This window comes from Triticum aestivum, chromosome 1D, assembly GCF_018294505.1.
Source record: "Triticum aestivum cultivar Chinese Spring chromosome 1D, IWGSC CS RefSeq v2.1, whole genome shotgun sequence".
In the NCBI taxonomy this organism is placed as follows: Eukaryota; Viridiplantae; Streptophyta; class Magnoliopsida; order Poales; family Poaceae; genus Triticum; species Triticum aestivum.
The window spans coordinates 293,185,839-293,204,804 of NC_057796.1; positions in this window are offsets into that span (position 1 = coordinate 293,185,839).

An 18,966-nucleotide genomic window follows, 5' to 3' on the forward strand; every position below is an offset into this window, starting at 1 on the left:
GCCCGTTATTCCGTTGGGCCGTTTCCAGCCCATGTTATCTTTCGGCCTTCTCAGAGCCCATTTATTCTTGGGCTCATTTCCAGCATTCGTTTACTTACGGCCCGTTATTGTCATTTTCTGCTTGTGGGCCAAATTCAGCCCGTGGTTACAGTCGGCCCGTTTGTGGTCCGTTAATACGTTGGGTCGTTTTCATAGTGTCATCAAATACGGCCTATTAACGATGGCCCATTATGGTCGGCCCATGAGCGGACGATTCCAACTCTAGCCCATTTACGGCCATAATGCGGCCTGTTATTGGCCCATGTTTGGCCAATCGATCATACTGCCCGTATAAGGCCCATTGATGATACGGCCCATAGAAGGCCCATTGTTTCTATGGCCCGTAGAAGGCCCATTGTTTCTACGGCCCGTAGAAGGCCCACTGTTTCTACGGCCCGTAGAAGGCCCACTGTTTCTACGGCCCGTAGGAGGCCCAGTGTCACTACAGTAAATATTAGCCCATGGTTATTGTGGCCTAGTTTTAAAAAATAGGTTATTGCAGCCACTAGCAAACTGCGGAAAAAGAACTGCAATGACTACAAGCAAACAAATAAACAAGACAACAAGGAAATAAACAAGCAAGCAACTTACGCTAGGCTATCACGGCTATCACACGTATTACATCCACTGGGCATCAAAGTTCGCCACCAGTGCAAATAAACACGCCGACAAAAGAAAATACAAAACTGAGAGCACTTCAGAAGGCACTAGGCCTGGCCACGTCGGGCCCCCCAAACAGCTGAAGAAGGTGAGTAGACCTCAGTTGTGTCAACGATAGATGCATCAACACTAGATTTAAGGCATGATGGTGCACATGGCAGTCCTCTGACATCTTCATTGCATCTTTGACTTCAAGTCGGAGCTGAGCTGAAGCAAGCCTTTCCGCTTTAAGTTCAGACTGAAGAAGTCGAACTGATTGAGGCAGCGACTGCACAGAGGTTGTCTCACACCTGCTGGTCAGTAGCTTCAACTCACTGTCTTCATCAAGACAGGACCTTGGGGTCATCTCGCTGTCCTCAAGATGGTTTGGCTCACTATCTTCCCTAAAGTTCTGCCTGGCGTAAGAGATACGAGTCTGAAAGAGAAACAAGGAGACACGTAACAGGTTTCACAATTATATAAGCAAATAAATGGATTTGTTCCGCATAAGGAACATGCTTTTGCAACTACAATTTGAAACTGGTAGTTGTTGCAAACATCCAATCAGATGTAAACAACAAAGCAAACAGCAGTGGAGGAAATGATGCCTATCCAAATCTATACTAGAACAAAGTTTGAAGGCTTGAGAAGGATGAACTTATATTACATGTTAACACGGGCTGGACAAAGCCCTTCTCCATGTTGATGGAAGGATAATTCAATAAATTCCCCAAAGAAAATTCTTTATAAGCGTTGCCATTATTCTACATTTTGCAAAGAGTAAATATAGATCAAATAATATTGGAAGAAACAGAGGATAATGAAGCTCAGGTGCAAACTGATGATACATAATCAAATAGCAATTAATTAAGTACAACGTTACAAGGCAAAAGGGAGAGAGGTACTGACAAGAGCAATGCAGAGCCCATTATTGTTTTGAGATCGTATGATCCTTTGAGCAAGGAGATTCATCTGAAATTAGTTTTCATACAAGAGAGAAGGTAAGGCACAAGCAGAAATTTAGGAGTTCAAATTTTGAATTGATATCATAGACAGTACCTGACACTGGGCTCCCAGCAGTTCTAATAGGGGTTTGGCCACTGGAGTAGGGGTAAAGTGTGGTACAGTTGGGCCTGTGTTTTCTGTGGCTGCTGATCTATCTGATTTAACAGGTATCACTACCTATTCCAAATACCTAGTTTGTACTCCTTGGATCTGCACTCACCCTCTTCCTTTTGGACATCTATTACGGAAGAACAACATTTGACTGGAAAAACATAGTGTGACGACACATGGAATAGGTACAGAAAATGGATAGGTATGGCATATACTCATATATGATGCTTAAACTAAGCAGATGGTGTAACAAAGTAGAAGTAATGCAAGAGGTCAGATGCAAAATATGTGCGACCAATACAACTTTGCAAAGTTAGAGCAAGCAACTTGATGGGTGAATAAGATAGGCCATCCTCCATCATGCCAAGTTTGTTAGCCTGTGGATCGTTCCGCAATATTCCTCTCGTGCGCCCATTCTCATATTCATTTTGATAATGTTCAATATCTGACATGCATGAAAACATAAAAACAAGCGAGATTTTCGTTGTAATGCAGAAGTGATTCTAATCCAATACTGCCTCCCTGTAAACCCCTTTGTGCTATCTCTGCAATTCTTTTAAAAGATGCCATGCATGCTGTAATTTGTTGTGTGCATTAATATAATGTGGCCTACTACTCAAAATATGAGAGCTCCAGAAGTGATGACACTTCGCAGATGATAGCTTCAACATATAGTAAAGAAGAACAAGTCGACCTGACCTGACAGATTCAAAATATACTAAGGGAGAACAACTCGACCTGACCAGTCGACCGCAAGAGAAGAGTATCATCTTAAAGAAGAGCAGAAGAGCAAGCAGATTGAAGATATTACAAGTCTTTCAATACAATGTCGGTTGGCCACCCATGATGAACCAGAGCGCACAGAGAAATACTATTCTTTCCGGTCTCTCCATATGTGGCTCACATGCATTTTGAAACTAAAGTAGGAACATTTAGCTAACCAATTAAACATCTCTCAGTTTTACTAATATCAGCAATAATATCAGATATGAATTTGTACAACTAAGCTTGTTTAGCTCGATGGGTGGAGCAGTGCTATTACGACGCGAACCATGTAGGCTGATTGTGGTCATCATAAAATGGGGAAAACATAAGCATGATGAGTACAGTGTTGACCGTGGCAGTGGGATGGCAGATCTGAAGCTGCAAACCGCGCAAAGGGTAGTTAGCAACCGATGTTTGCTTTGAAATAACAACTAAGATTTGGTATGGACAAGAAAGTACGGTCAACAAGTGACAAAGAAATGCAATTATGCTGTCTCTCTATATGTCGCGACATGCATTTGGAAACTCAAGTGGGACCTTTAGCTAACCAATTAAATGTGTCGGTTAACTAATATCAGTATCATATCACAATCATATTTGAACAACTAAGCTTTCGAATTCTGAGTGTTGTGTTGTTTAGCTTGAAGGGTGGAGTAATGCTAGTACGACAGAAAGCACCTACGCAGATCATAGTAGAGTAGATAAAAGGGGAAAATCCTAAGCATCAAGAGAAAAATCAGGAAAGTGGAACTAGCTTTGGAATTATGAGTGGCATGTTGTTTCGCTTGATGGGTTGAGGTCTTGAGGAGCAGTGCTAGCACGGCACGAAGCAGTGAAGCACCTACGATGATGGTAGTGAATATAAAGGGGGGAAACCATAAGCTTTACGAGTATAGTGCCCGTGCCATGGCGGATCTGAAGGTGCAAACTGGACAAAGCTACTTCGCAACCAATGTTTGCTTTCAACTAGCCACTATGATTTGGTACAGACAAGAAAAGTACAGTAAACAAATTACGATCTATTTTCCGGGTGAGATCAATAACTTAAGCTCATATGGAAGAGTACCACCTCTCTTGCGACGCTGTGTAGGCCTATGCTGATACGTTGAGGGTGCTGCGGGTGCGATGGCAGTCGGTGGCAGGGAAGAAGACTTTAGATGGCAGACGGCCGGGTCGGGGGATATATCCTGTTGCCGTGGACGAGGCGGTCATAGGAGCGGCAACGGCAAGGTGGACGACGGCGCCGATGAAGTGAGAGGAGGCGATGAAAGGATCCTGGTCCAGCGCCGTGGATGAGAGACGTCCATCTCTTGCAGTGGACGACGGGGTAGGGGTAGCGGCTCCGGCAAGGTGGAGGATGGGGTGGCGGACGGAGGAGGCTGGCCGCAGTGCGGAGGTTGTCGTGCCGCCGACGGTGTATTGATGGGGAAATGGAGGGGAGGGGGGATCTCAAACTTTGGCATGCGCTTCTCTGAAATGGGGGAAAGTTACGAACTTATCCCCCGTTTAAAATTTCGGACATCGCGTCGGTTGGGGATAGGACGGTAATCTCGCATCTCCCAAATATTTGCCGGTAACTATTTCGGGCGAGGAGAGGGTGTTTTGCCGCCCACGGTTGGTGCCCACGGTGTATGAATGGGGCTGACAGGTAGGGTGGTTGTGTCACGTCTGATGGAAGTTACACATCTGCCCCTATTTAAAATATTAGCCTACATCGGTTTCGGACGAGGAGAGTTTGTTTTGCCGCCCACCGTGTATGAATGGGCAAATGGAGGAAGAGACACATGTCTTTCGGACGAGCTTTAATCAAATGTGTTTTGCCGCCCACGTTTGGCGCCCACCGTGTCTGAATGGGCTCAGAGGCCGTCGTGTCACGTCTGATTGAAGTTACTAGTCTACCCGTATCGACCGTAGTGTAAATCCGGTCAATAAGGATGTCAAGTGTCAGGGGTAGACAGTAATTTCCATCTCGCAAACACTTGCTTCAGGCAGCCCACAAATTATAGTGGGTGTCTAGCCGCTTCGTTCAAAACTTGGGAGAATTAGCATTCACGTTTGCCCTGGGACCTGGCAAACTAAATTCAAATCCAATTTGTATTCGATTACGAATATCCACAAATAATTATATGTTTTGTTATTTATTTCTTCAAAACCACAACAAAGATTTATTCCACCTTTGTATATGATTATGATTTAGAAATGCCGTGATCTTCGAATTCAGTAGGTTGGATACACTCTGAGTCAAACAGTTATTTCATCCAATACAATATGCTCACACGAAAAACAGTTCACCTTATGTCAATCATACAAGTACTGAGGATTACCTCGCCTAAAAAATTCGAATCATTACAACACATGGACAACATAGGGGGTCTTGCAACATAATCCATTCAGAGACATGACACAACATGCAAGTACAATAATCTAATGAAAATTTCAACTGGTATCTAAAGAAGAACCGGGATTACCTTGGGCTTCAGATAGCAGAAACAGCAGGACCTCCTCCGTCTTCAAATGCAACATTCTTACTTCCTCCAATTTTTGGGTTGCTTGCATAATGCGTGCCGCTAATTCCATAATTTCCAACTTCAAGATAAAGATTACCTCATTCATGGCAGCCACACCATCTCTTTCTGCCTCTAGTAGAGCCTCAAGCACTATAATATCTGTGCTCAGACTGCTCTCCGGCGGTGTTGCCTCTGAACTGCTACCATCTGGTAACATGGATGGCGCACTGCTTCCACAAATAGATTCTGGGGTTGTACATTGTGTCATAGTGTGAACGGCATCCTGAAAGGTTTCCGTTGGACATTAGTAAGAGATAGTTATCGTATGATCCAGGCAGTAAGCTTACATGGTAAACGATGGACGAATTATTGCCAAGCATGGCAAACTATATTTAAATGGTTCGAAGCAGCATCAGCCAAAAAGAAATTAAAATGGTAAGATGAAACTAGGGATCTAAGTGGCAAATAAACGACATCCTCCAGTCCCATCTAGTTAGTTTTTGCTACCTCCTATTTCATTTTCCTCAAAAAACAAAAACTCTTTTGAACTATCATACCACTAGTGGAATTTAATCGGGATTAAACGGGACCCAGTTGACATCCCTAGTTGAAAGGGAGTGTACAACCGCTATATTTAAGTTGCCAAGGCATCTAAGCAGTTGAAATAATCTGAGAAAGCACTTAACAGTGTGGCCTCATATAAACTACGAAGACAGTCTTGTGATGAAGTTGAGAGGAAAATTTAAGGACTCAAATGAAATAGGCATGCATTTCTTTACGATAGTACAGCAGGCACCACTGACATATTGGCCAACTCAGGTATAGCGTAACAACAAATAAGCATTGGAATCAAGCAATACAGCAAAGCAGACAACTGAACTATTTGTAATTCGGTAGGATTACACGTTGAGGGCACAAGCCAAGAAAGCAGCCGACTCGCATTACATTTCACATGTACTAAAACACACTGGCTTACCATATGTTGCTGTGAAGCCTAGCTGCTGTTGCAATGTTCTTTGAAGATATCGTCAGCATCCCGTGGTTGCAAATCTAGTTGTTGTAGTTTATTCTGCACCATCTATTTAGGTAAAATTAATTTTAATCGCATGCACTGGTCCGAATTGATCATCAATGGTTCATCTAAACTAATGAAAGAAGGGTGTGTGCATACACAACAATATATCTGCTTCCCTCGTTTTTATGCTTGTTCGAGGTGCCAGCCCCAAAAGAACAAATATTTTGCTTGATGGGGTTGGCAGCTCCATAATTAATAGAAGCATCAAATTAGTCATGCAACTTGGGAAGATCAAGAACACACAAACAAGTAATGAACAGAGGCTCGGAGCAGTGATGTAATAGCTAGCATCAGAAAATGTAGGGTAAAACGAACAAAAAGCAGCAGATCCACATGCTAGTTTGCTGATGTGTAATTAAGCATAGAGAACATTAAGCAGTCTGATGGAACCAACATGTGGCATCAGAACAAAACTAAAGCATATTAACTATATGTGCACTGGTATGCAATTTAGCACATGTAACATGTTCACTGCCAGAAGTATGGCCCTACAGGTGCAAGCAGAATAACGCGTCTCATGAAAAACTGAATGATGCCCTGAAGAAATTCAAAGGTGCGGTGCTTATGCTAGGAAAGTGAACGTAGGCGCCGGCCATTGGATAATAGTACCTGATTCTCGGCGGCGTATGGGTATCGTTGTCATACTTGATAGCTAAGGATCGTCGATGGTGCTCGTGTTGCGGTTGAGTTTGGGCCGACTGTCGCCGTCGCTGAAGCGGCTCCGGTGGTACGGTTGCGGCGCCTGTTGACATACAAGAAAGCTCATCTGTGGTAAGTGAACTGTTGCACGATAAAGAGAAAAACCGAAGGATTACAAATCGAAATAACCTGATGAGGCTGCGGCGTTGGTAAAGCAGGGCCGGTGGAGTTGAATATGGTGTCCGTGGAGCGGGTCCGGTGCAGTGGACGAAGGCTTCGGCGGGCGCGTTGTACAGTGCTTTCGATGAGGTGGATCTGTTGCGGCGGACGAGGGCTTGTATGAAGGGACAACGAAGGGGCGGACGAGGGAGTCAGTGAAGGGCCTACGCTATGGTGGACGAGGGCGCCGGTTATGCAGATCCGGTGCGGTGGACCATGATGGCGGTCAAGGAGATCTGGAGCGGTGGACAAGCCAGTCGCTGAAGCGGCTCCGGTGAAGTGGTGAGTTGGCAGTTGGGGGTTCCAAGGTGCGGAAGGTAGATCTGGCGGGCTGTGAGGTCCACCGCTGTAGCGGAGGACTAGATTCGGTGGCTTGCCGTGGTTGGGGGGGGGTCGGGGAGGGGAAGGGGAGGGGCTCTGGGGAAGAATGTTGGGGGCAAAGAGGGGAAAACAATGGAGTTACCAAAGCAGCCCTTTTCCGTTCATGTGGCAGGGGTAAAACAGGAATATCGCAGGGCTAAACTTTCGGGCGCGTGATATTTCGATGTGAGCGGGAAGTTTGAAAGCTTTTGGCGCCTAAAATTATATGTATTCTGCTCTCATACGGCCGACTATGATATCATGGCCGACAATTTGTTTGTTTTGCACGCAATAAAAGGTGCAAGTTTTGAAAATCAATGTCTCCAACTCGAAACTTAGATTGTCCATCCAATTCAAATATGGATCATTGAGCTACTACAAGCAAATACCATCATATGGTCCAATTCAAATGAAATTCCAAATGTGTTTATCCTAAATATGATGACAAAAGCAAAAATGTGTATGTGTATGAATAAAATGGATGATTATAAAGTCTGAACATGCCCATATGTGTATATCTCTAGGTTTGATATATGAATTTGAAATCAAGAAATCCCGGCTTAAAAATGTACCTCCGTTTAAATGAATTACAAAAGCTAATGATGGAGTCGAATTCCAAAATTCCAATCTTAGGTTTGTAATTCTGGTACATCAAGGTATTCACGCATGTTCAAAAGTATCGTTATCTCATAGTACAAACTGTGAAAGAAATTGATCAACCATGAGTGCACAATATCTCAATTACGCTAAAGTCCCTCAAATATAGACACCTCACTCTTTATCTGAAGTCAACCCCCCCACCACCACACACACACACATAGAGAAGTCGTTCTCTCCCCCAAACACCAACACACGAGCACATTAACACCCCTCTCTCTTGTAAAGTCCGGACCCCAACATAGGTCTCTATCACTTTGTCTCTCGGAGTCTTGGGCATGCACACATCTCTTCCCTCACTCTCTAGGTCTCCCGCTATCTCTCTTACCCAAGCACACACACTATGTAGAGTGTATATTTCCCATACACACAAAACGTCGCCCCAAACGTCTATCTCCCTAGTTATGTGGTTCTCGCGCACTCACCTCACACACCACCGCCACTGCAAACAAGCGCACTTTGTCTCCTTGTGCACCACTCTCCTCTTTCTATCTCTCCCACACGCGGACCCGCCCCAGCTCCTTCCCTGTATACATATATGTCGTGACTCTTTGCATAGCTCCCTAATGTATAATCGTTCTCAATTTCGCACATTGTTCTCTACACCATCTATTCTAGATCTCTCATGAAGTCCCTATCACACACACGATGACTCGCTTCCCTTGCGTCTCCGTTCATAGGCCAATTTCGGACAACATCAACATTGTCTCCCTATCTATACGCCATCTATGGACACAAACGACCCCCCTCGCCCCCTCTCTTCCTCTCTCTCTCTCTCTCTGTCGCTAGCCCTCTCTTTCTCTCGCTCTGACACCCCTCTCCCACACACACACTCGATGTCTCTTCCAAATAGTCTGCTCCCCCCGCCCGCACCCGTGCTATCTCGCTACTACACATGTCACACCATTCCCCCTTCCCTTAGACTAGGTTTACATCATCAGTGGTCTCTCTACTCCACATACACTCTCTCCCTCTCACACACAAACGCGTGCACAAACACGCACAGACACGCACAAACACCCATTTATCTGGATCCTCATCTCTCCTCATGTCCGCATGTGTATCTCACACACTCACTCTCTAATAATGTATATGTGTCTCCACGTTACACAACACAAAGCCCCATGTACATGTCTCTCTCTATCCTCCACACACATAGACACAAAGAATCTGTTATCATTGCCTTAGTCTCTAACATATCACACACACACACTGTCTCTCTCTCTCTCGCAAACACGCTCAACAAGGGTTTCCCCGTGAATAACTTACCGTCTATTCATCAACAGTCGTGGCAGTACGGCGAACACGAGACGTGAAAAAGAATAAATCTACACGTGCTTAGACCACCTAGTATGACTACTAGGACTAGAGCAAGCCAAAAAGCGCGCCGCCGTCACCCCCTCCTTGTCGGCGACGGGAAAATCTTTGTTTTACATAGTCGAGAAGTCATTGTGCTAAGGCCCCACATGCCGAGGCGTTGAATAGAATGTAGATGCTAGTTTACGGAAGCAAGTATCGATAATACATTTGTATCTCCATACTTATATTTCTTCTCTTATAAAAAACCGAGTTGGTGATGATGGTACGTGTGCCATCTTGCAATATAGATCGTCCGATCTATATCTGACGGATGGAAATTAAACTAAAAGATACCCGCACCCCTCTCCACATTTGCAGACAAGGCCTTCCCTCGTTCATCCTTATCTCCAACAAACCTCATTGTTGAGCAATTAAGAAAGGAAGCCTCTGGAACAAACTGGCCTGGTGGCCACTGCCGGCGTCGTCAATCCCCATGCCTCCGCTCAGTCCGACCACCAACCACCACCACACCCCACTCCTCTTCACCTTATCTCATATTTCTCGAGATGTCATTAGTTTTTACACATGGGATTACTCCCGCAAGGGTCAATCACAACAACTGTTTTATAAAAAAATGCATCTTGATGTTCCGTGCAATGCACGGATCTTGCTAGTACTCCTACACAAGACTAAGTTGGTGATGCTGGTGTCTCTACCATCCGTCGTTTCTGACCATTAGATCTACATCTAACGATTGTGAGGTAAGTTGTTGCCATTTCTCACCAACATCCCACTTGTCTACCAATTTGCAGAAAAACCCATAATTAGTATCTTAAAACCAACCACATCCCTCCCTGACCTCACCAAATCAGCCCAAGGAATATATTCTAATTGAAACATAATATATCTCTACTGACATATGTATATCAAAATTAGAGTGTTTTGTACCAAGTTTGTGAATAAGTATTATTCTAATTATGATTCATTGCAACAGGACATGAACATTGCTAGTATTTCCAACCATGCATTTTTTTCCTAGTATTCCATAGTTTCAAGTTTTCCATCAAGATATTAGTCACTCATGGTTGATATTTACTTTCAATCATGTACACATATGCACTATGTAACTAGCCTTGCTTATTGGCTTCCAAAGCTTAACTTTCACTCCTACTTACAATATGTAGAGTATTTAACAAAAAACTACCACTTTCAACCAGCCCTAGGAAGACTCTATTGTACAAAAAATAGCAAAAACATACCCAAAATTTCTTAATCCACGCCAAAAACTACGTAGTACTCCTACCGATTAGGTTCGTTTAAACCCATTTATGACAGGGTTGGCCCACACGTCCGTGCTGACGAGGCAGCTTAAACCAACACATTTTGTTTGACCATTGACACGAGGGACCCACATCTGACCTTCTATCCTGTTATTCCCCCTCAAATCATTATTTTTCCTGAACATTACTTCAAACAGTACTAATGCGTGTTCGTCGGTGGCGCCGATGATGAGCGAGTTGGCCGGCGCTCCGCCGGACGGGCCGGACGCCGCGCTGGCCTCCGCACGGGTTGGTAGGCTGGCCCGAGCGTGACTCACGAGCGAGCAAGCCACCGCGCTGGCCTTCGCTCGAGCCAGATGGCTGGCCTTAGCGCGGCGCGCGCGAGCAAGCCGCCGCACTGCCGTGCCAATCTAGCTAGCAAACCTTGTAGACAAGCAGCTGGACGGAGCTATCTTGGCTAGCTAGCGGCCGCGAGCGCCGGACGGAGCTGGCATCCGGGCTGCCGCAACATGGGCTCCGAACCGCCGGTGGTTTTGACCACGCCTTCTGCCGACGGCGGTAGCTGCGTCCCATGGCCGAGGATGACTAGGTGGACGGGCCGGAGGTAGGAGGTCACTCGAGGATTTTTGTTGGTAAGAGCATGTACAATGGTTGATAACGTTGTCTTATCTTAAGTCTGCCACGTATGCAAGTGGTAGTAGTTTCTTGGCATTTTAGTGGTTTCTTGCATTATTAGAGCAAGTACAATAGAGTGAGTCAGCGGGCTATAAGAAATAAACTAGTATATTTCTGCTTAGTTGGAGGAAAGAGAAGAGGAGAGAGAAGGTAAGCGGGCTCTTCGTGAAGAGCCAACTCTAGCACGTGCTCCTAGGCACTTTGTGAGAGAGAGAAGTGGGCCACATAATAAAAAAGTAGTACACTCTTTTGATCTATTATTGTACATGTTGGCTATAAGATGGGCTATAGATGACATGGCACTGGCTTATAGCCAGCAGCTCGCTATACTATTAACCATGCTCTTAGGGGTTTCTTGTAAGGAACAATGTACGTACTACTAGCGACAAAAGGCGATTCTAGGTTGCGTTGTACTCCAACGAGTACTACTAGTGGTCGCGGGAGTGTATACCTCGTTTTGTGGGTTCGATCCCGGCCGAACGCACGGCGGCCTTTTAAAAAAAATAGTACTACTACACTTCGCTGCGAGCCAATATTTTACACGGGTAGTTTGAGTTTTGAAGTCAAACGGACGTGCGGCCCCACAATCTGGGTGCACTGGATAGCCAAGCCACGTGAACGGGTTTCCTTCCCAGCATCCCGTGGCTCACGTGCTCGCCCTAGTCGCACCTTGCTTGCAGCTTCCAGCTAGTAGCATATTTAAACTAGCGCCTCCCAATTAAGCCCGAGGAGCCGGAAAAGCCTGGCGGGGCATTGGGAACTGTGCAATATGGCTCTGTACGTAAAGTGCTCTACTACTACTCTGTAGCTTGTGGCGTTGCACGCATGGACTTCACTCCATTATCGGCTCTACTATAAAAGAAATTCCTCTTGACATGTTTTTTTTGAAACGGAGGCAAAAGCTTTGCTTCATCTCATTCATAAAGAAGGAACTACTAACAAAGTTTGACGAGATCCATTACACCTCCACAAATTGAAGCGAAAAGCCTAGTCTCGCTGTATCAAATAACTCAAATGTTCTGCCCCCGCAGTAACCGTCGCTAATAAACAGGCTGCTAGTGTGTGCGTGAGAGGAGCGGCTGAATAGAGCACCGAGAGTACCCACTAGGCCACTACGCAGGTGTACATCCCCTGCATTGATAGTACAGCGATGGTTCTAGAGAACACTAGTACCCTCCACTTCCAACTGTAGCTCCTTGGCCCTGAGATTCAAGAGTTCAAAACTGGTGCACTATACTAGACTAGACTAGAAGTACAGTACATCGCACTACTAGTTGAGAAAAGTAGTACTAGTACTGCTACAGTACGAGTACGTACTCCTCCGTCACATAATGTAAGACGTTTTTTGACACTAGTTGGCGTGTACAAAAAATGGCAAAAACATACCCAAAATTTCTTAATCCACGCCAAAAACTACTACCTAGTGCCAACAATTTCTTACTAGTGCTATTATTTACAGTATAATGCAATCCCATAACGTTCCATAATGCTAGTACTAGTAGTAAATAATAGCCTCACCCCTTCGCTGAGGAACAATCTACAGTTGGAAGGGACGAGGCCCTGCGGTTACTACGCTCTTATCTCCTCCTCGCCAGTTCCCCCCCCCCCCCGAAGAGAAGGCAGTTTGTCGCTGCTCCCATGGATTCGACAGGCGGTTCTCCTCCTCATCGGTGCTGGGAGACCTTGGACGACGATCCTCTGGGAGAAATCGCACGCCGCTCCGACGTCCTCACCGCCGCAAGACTCGGTGCTTCCTGCACCAACTTTTTCAAGACGCTGCTTAAACAGGCTTGGGAAAAGGCCATGCTTGTTGGTTTTCCATGCGTCCTCGAGGAGAAGGTTCTTCTATGGGACAATCCTTCGAACAGTCCAGTGCTCCCTGGCCATGGTTGCACGTTGACTCCGCTAGAGTTGCCGACGTTGAGAGGTAGTCGAATTTTGTCCGATGAGCAGGCCAGTAATGGAGTTTGATCATGTAGTACTTAGTTATTCCATTTCCATCCCGTAATTTCTTTGCTGCCCACCATCTTATATATAAGTCTAGGTCGCTGCCAACGAAGATTGGCTTGCATACCTCCGGCCGGATACCACCATCATTTTGCACAACATCCACAGCAGTGCAGCCGTTCCGGTAGACCCCTTCTCCACCATTGGGATCGGCCTTCCAGACTGGCTGGGCTTGAATACATATCATGATGCCTACATGATATTGAAGAAGATAGAAATTGCGGACCCGCCGACAAAGCGACGCGGCTACGACGATTACTATCTCATCGCGGTGTTCGACATAAGGATTGCCATCAATGCAAGAGGCAGTAACGGCAGAGGCTGGCGCATGTTGGCGGCGGCAGATTTGTACCCCTACATGTTCAAAGACGCCGTGCGCCATCTAGGCCGCATCTTTGCGGTGACAAGCCAGGGGACTTGTTTCATCTGGTTGTCGTCCTACGATACGGGAGATTACAAATGGAATGCACAAACCATCATTTGCATCCCTAGCGATACTCCATTATTTTGCAGGGACCAGTCATCCCCCGATCAAAATAAGATCGCCGATCCTGGATGTGCATTTGCATCCGCGATTCGGTCTAACCTGGAACCTTGTAGCTGACTTTGGCATATTGGGATCAACTATCTTAGCAGTCGTTACCCATGGTACCACAGATGTGCAACATGGTCACACAATCTACCACGATCGGACCGTCACCATCTACCCAGGTATTTCATTTTTTAACCCTCTCGCCTTCTCTTTCATTGTTGTACTAGTAGTACACTTTGTAGTACTAGGAGTACTTTTTACCTTGGAGGACGCGTATAGCTAGCTAGGCCCTTGAAGACTTGAACCCACTAGCTGCCACCATTTTTTTTTACCATGTCTTACTATCTCATCCATGTAGCCAAGAGTGGCTATATATAATAAGCCGGTTATTTTACTTCCTCTATACCGGAGTAGTACTATTTGCTGCACAGTATTACTGACCGCCATATTTGAGCACAATATTATTATGCATAGACCTTGACTATGTACGTCACCATGTGTCCAGATCTGGGATGCCGCGTGTACCAGATGAACGGCGCCGAGTTTGACCCCCGTGATGCTACGTGGGTGCCGAGGAACACTCTTGGAGAGTACTCGCTTTTCATCGGGGGCAGCTACCCCATTGTGAAGCGGATGCCACCTTCCGTGCACGATACGGAAGGCCTGCCGTTCATGAAACATGGTTGTGTCTTCAGTGCACACCGCCGGATGAATGACATGCTGGGACACGCTATCCCTGATTTATGCCGCTTCAGCTTGGATGAGTCTCCATCGTGTGGAACCAGACTAGAAAGCTGCGACAATGATTCCCGTTGCTCACCGCTACGAATCGTGCCATCCATGAAGAACACCTGGGACTAGAACCTGGAGGAGGACATGTAGCCCATCTATAACGTGTAAGTGGAGTACGGTAATTGTGAACGGTGGCGCTGTGAATATATGTAGACTAGTCGTGCACAAATTTATCACATGAATTGGAGATGAACTTGTGTGGCATAATGGCATTTGTCCTTTAGAATTTATTACTAGTAAATGTGTTATGTGTACACACAACTTGTGTCGTTGTTGCACGGGCTCCAACACGCTCTTTGAGAAAAAAGGTGGCACAGCTTTGGATATACGTGACGTGGCGGCATCATACAGTAGCGTCGTTCGCTATAGTTGTAGTACACTCCTACTAGGACGACAACTCCTATAAAACCTTGCGCTTAGCTCTTTGCCTCTTCGGGAGGTTCAACAGTTCGTACTCGTGTGAACCTTGCACTTGGCTCTTCGCCTCTTCGGAAGGTCCAACAATGATGATACTACAGTACAATATGCTTCTGGCAATCTGACACCAATTGAACTGCTGCACGTCCACCGCGAGGGCGATGGCAAGGGCGCGGGAGAGGGAGAGGGCGCTGTAGTCAAAACCCTCTCCTCGTCCTGCGAACCACCGCGCACGTGGGCGAGGGAGAGGCGTAGTAAGCAAGCTTCTCCTCGTTCGGCGAGTTGACGGGACATATCAAAGCAGTACTAGTACTAGTAGTAGTAGTCCATACTGCGTCCTTTCCGATTAATATGGCTTAATTTGAAACGAGAAAAATACACCTGCGGTCAACGTATGTAACAATACGCTCTTTACGGTCACTATATATAATTTTGCGGTGATTATACGATCACTAGCTCATCTAGAGCACCGTATTGCACCCTACTGACCGGCCACAAAGTCAACGTGGCACTTTGTTGACTGGTTAAATTGTCACCTGGTTTCTGGGTCCCACCTGTCAGTTGGCAGAGCAAAGAAATCAGTTAAACAAAACTTTACGCAGGCGCGACACGAGTCCAACCCTTGCGCGCGAACCGCCCTGGCTGTGTATGTGAGTGCATGCACGTGTCCTCCCTCGGTCTTCCAACAAAGAGTGTACATCGGCTATAAAACAAAGAGTGTAGTACATGATGTACATCTACACTTCCAATGCATTTAGCCTTTAATCTAAATCGATATTGATTGACTAATGCACCAACTTGTGCTGTAGGTATAGGCTACATGTCTATCCTTAATTACAACATGCAACGGCCTTCATTTAATCTTCTTATCTCAATGGTCGCATGCACACATAAGTCTGCTACTTTTGGGCGTTAATTATGCCCCGGTCAATGTGTAAATCTCTAAATGTATAGTCTTTCACGGACGTAGGGAGTAGGTTGAGCACTTGAGCGTGAGCGTGTGTGTTGCGTCGTGTGCTGTGTGCCGCATGGGTGCGTGAGTGTTGCGTGCGTCCATGTGTACGTGTGAGTGTCGCATGTTGCATGCATGCATGCATGCATGGGGCTTACTCCCTCCCATTGACATGTTCATATTTCAAGCTTCCTCTCTTCCCTCCATATGGTGATACTCCCTCTGTTCCCAAATAGTACGGAGTAAAAGCCTCCCTCTGTTCCCAAATACGGAGTATTTGTCTTTCTACATATTTCAACAAGTGACTAGGTACGGAGCAAAATGAGTGAAGTGAGCGTAGAGGCATAGGGATACTGTAGAAAGGAAGTCCTCGCGATCCATTATTCCCCATCTCGGTCAGGGAGAACTATTCAACTAGTCTTCGCAGTGAAGTGACAATACAGGCTGCAGCAGATGGGACACATAATTAATAAGCCGAACCAGCGTGTTGGTGTTACTAAATCAGCCTTACCCAGTACTGCCATCATGTTTGCCAGTAGAGCACGCTTCCGCAAATACGCCTACGCACCTCTGTCCTCCATTAACTGACATATGGGCCCTGTTGTGGTAGACCCACATGTCATCGGTGTAACTATTTACACTCCGAAGGACGGTATATCCTGGTAGTAGTACTAGTAGAATTGAGATTGAATGCACTTTCTTCCCCGTCTTCCACTCTTCTTCTCCCTCCTCTCTTCTTCTTCCTCCTCTCTTCCCCATCGTCGGCCGCACACCATTTACCCCCGCTCACTGCTCGCCCGCCCGCGCCATCTTCCTTGGTAGCTCGCGCGTACCATATCCTCCCGCTCACTGCTCGGCCACACGAGGAGAAGCTTCTTCGCTCGCCCGCCCGAATCCACTTCCCCGCTAGCTCACACGCACCGAAAACCCCAATGGCAGAACCAACTGACACGCAGAGCCGCGATTGGAATTCCCTCCCCGATGTTCTCTTGGAGCAGATCTGTAGTCGTATGGACCTACTCAGCACTGTATGTCTGGCCGCATGCTCGGTGTCTTTGTACCGTCTACTCGTCTGCAACCGGCCGGCTCTTTTCAAGACACCCTGCTTGCTGATGCCCGATCCTCGCAGGTGGCCCAGACACCGACTTGACGATCCTACGGAGGTTGCCGTGGTGCCCCTCGACATGCTACCACTACCCGTCCACCTGTCCTTCATGCGCGGCCACTACTGGGCGGGCATGAAGGCCAACTGGATCGTCCGTGGCGTCTCGTGGATATCTACACCCAGCGAGAGATCACCCTTCCATCGTTGGATACCTCCGCCATCGAGCCTCACGGCCCGCCGGACACTCCTGCCTACTACGCACGAGACGCGTCAAGCTTTTGGCTCGACCTCTGTTTGCAGAAAGTTGTAATCTGCGAAGTGCCCACACCATCAGAAGACTACATGGATTACAAGCTCATTGCCTTGTTCAACATGGGATTAGTCTATCTGGAATCCGGCCGCCATACATGGTTATGGCTCATCATCAATCCTGTTGAGGCAACATTTCTGTCTGATGCTATAGTGCATGATGGCATCGTTTACGCGGTCGACGCACAGATTGGCAGCCTATACTGGTGGAATCTATCGTCGTGTAATTGTTCTATCTCATCTCATCTTTACCTTATGAATACGACTGCCTGTTCATTTGTTACAAATTTAGAAAGCATAACATGTCTATAGCCACATCATTGCTATATGTTCCTCTCATTTCCTAGATTTTTATGACCACACATGTTATTGTTAGAGTTCATATGAGAACAATTGGCATCTAATGATTGTTAGAATACATATTATGAACATAACATCATGATTGCTATATGTTCTCTCATTTACAAGATTTTTATAACAACGCATGTTATTGCTTAGAGTTGATATGAGAACAGTAGTAGTAAGTGCTATGGTAGAATATGAGTAGGCGCTGTCATAGCTGTTTTCCTCTCATTGTTACATGATGTTTGAACCATGACATATTGCTAGAATATGAAAGCCATTGGCTTATTTTTTTAACTTGGGGTATGATTACGACCACGGCATTGCAATTCTCTGTCTATGATATGTGTCACTGTTATAATAATCTTAATTCCACACATACTCTGAACATGATTGTTTATTTTTGTCCTTTTGGTCTCCAATTTGAATTGTTGCAGAAGACGCAAATGCGCTGGCCTTCATGATTCCAGGACCTGGAATCATACCAGCCGATGGGTGGTGGTTTATCGCTCATTCAGCTGATGGCGGTCATTTCTTGCATCGCACGTACCAAATTGACCAAACCATTACATCAAACCACATGCAGTACAATGCATGGGGCGTTCGTGACATTGATGGCTATGGCTGCTTCGTGTTCGAGAAAGATCCCAGCTCCGTTGGGCCAGGCGTATTCAACTGGAGGCGGGTTTACAGCCTCGGCAACCACTCCTTGTTCCTCGGGCTCAATTATCCGATCATCCAACCAATCATCGATCATATCACCGGCGATGATTACTGTGCTATGCAACTTCCATTCGCGAGGGGGGGATGTGTTTACACATCATACCATGGGTTTCATGAATCACCATATCCAGATATTCGTCGACACAGCTTGTTGCCAGATAATCTTCAGTGTGTGAAAGGCATCAAGCTTCCATGCGATGGATGGCTTTTGCAAACCCGACATGCGGCGATGTGGTTCATGCCAACAGCAAATATGCACAACTTGATTCGTGCTAATATCTAGACTGAGCCATGTATTCTGCTGCTGTAGCACGGCCCTCTTTTGTTGGATATTATGTACTGTTGTTAGTTTGAAGCACTCCTCTGGTTTGAAGGATAGATACCTTCCTGGGATCAAGTGCATCCTAACTCACCTGCGTAGGATGTACTGATAGTGATGATGGAGATGCTGTGCAGAAGCCATATATATATATATATATATATATATATATATATATATATATATATATATATATAT